Genomic DNA, 1,311 nt, shown 5'->3' on the forward strand with positions numbered 1-1,311 from the left:
TGTCCTTATAAATTATATTTTAATTTGTATGTCCTTATAAATTATTTTTAATAAAATAGTGACATCTGATTATGTGACATAATTTTTGGTAAAAGCAGAATTATTTCAGCAAACTACACTTAATAAGTTAATTTTAAAACTATCTAAGAAATAGATTTAACACATTGAGCACTAATATCCAGAGACCAGACAAGGTGTGAGATGACATCAGGATTATATGCATAAAACATGAAGGGTCATTCTAAAGTTTAGACTCTGAAACTTATTCTAGAGCAACAAGAAACAATAACAAGAAGAAGGAATTCTGAAGAGAGCTTTTTAGTAGATTTAAAAAGCAGTTCAAAAAGATAAAATAAAGTATTATGACAAAATGTTCAAAGAGCTGAAGTTCAAAAAATAGACCAAAATAGAAGTACTCATTTGGCATTTCTCAAACTGAAAGAACTGAAAAACATATTCAAGCCTCAAGCTGCAATATTGAAACATTCCAGGGACAAAATCTTGAATAATGCAGGAAGCATCAAAAGAAGATGAAAGAAATAAACAGAATGACTGAACCAAAAATAATTGATTGACACTGAAACATTTTAGGAAATAGTATATGACCAAGAACTAATACTGAAGAGGAAGTCAGACTGTACTGAAAGTGTTGGCAAAAAAGAAGGTTCTAGGAATTAAAAGAATACTAACTGAGGTGTATCAGAAAACAGATGCGGTCTTGAACATGCTCCTTGTCTATGCCAACAAATTTTGGAAGACAGCAACCTGACTGACTGTTGTTGTGTACCGCTACATCAGAACTGACTCATTAGCTGACCCTCTAGTGAGTTTTCAAAGCCACAAAATCTCATGGAGCTAATATTCTTCCTTCTCCCATGGAGCAGCTAGTGAATTTGAACTGTGTAGTCAACTAACTAGAAGAGATTTAGATTTTTTTTTTTTTGACATTCCAAAAAGAGGTGACTCAACAAACTACACAGATTAGCAGACAAAACCATTAATATCAAATACAAATAAAATACTGCTGAACATTATTAATTAATGGCTAGAATATCAATAGAGAACTGCCAGAAATTCAAGTTGGATTCAGAAGAGTGGTATGAGAAATAATGCTGGTGATATCAGATGGACCTTAAATGAAAGCTGAAAATATGAGAAAGGTGTTTGGGTTGTTGTTGTTGTTTGAAATGAGTATGACTAATAGTTACTCTATACAAAATAGCTCTGAAATCTGCTCTATCCTGAACCAATCTCACTGTCTCTGATACATCTACCCTCATAATACCAGTTACTGTGTCAATCCATCTCATC

The sequence above is a fragment of the Elephantulus edwardii genome, unplaced genomic scaffold, assembly GCF_000299155.1.
Source record: "Elephantulus edwardii isolate Elephantulus edwardi_28Jun2011 unplaced genomic scaffold, EleEdw1.0 scaffold00046, whole genome shotgun sequence".
In the NCBI taxonomy this organism is placed as follows: domain Eukaryota; kingdom Metazoa; phylum Chordata; class Mammalia; order Macroscelidea; family Macroscelididae; genus Elephantulus; species Elephantulus edwardii.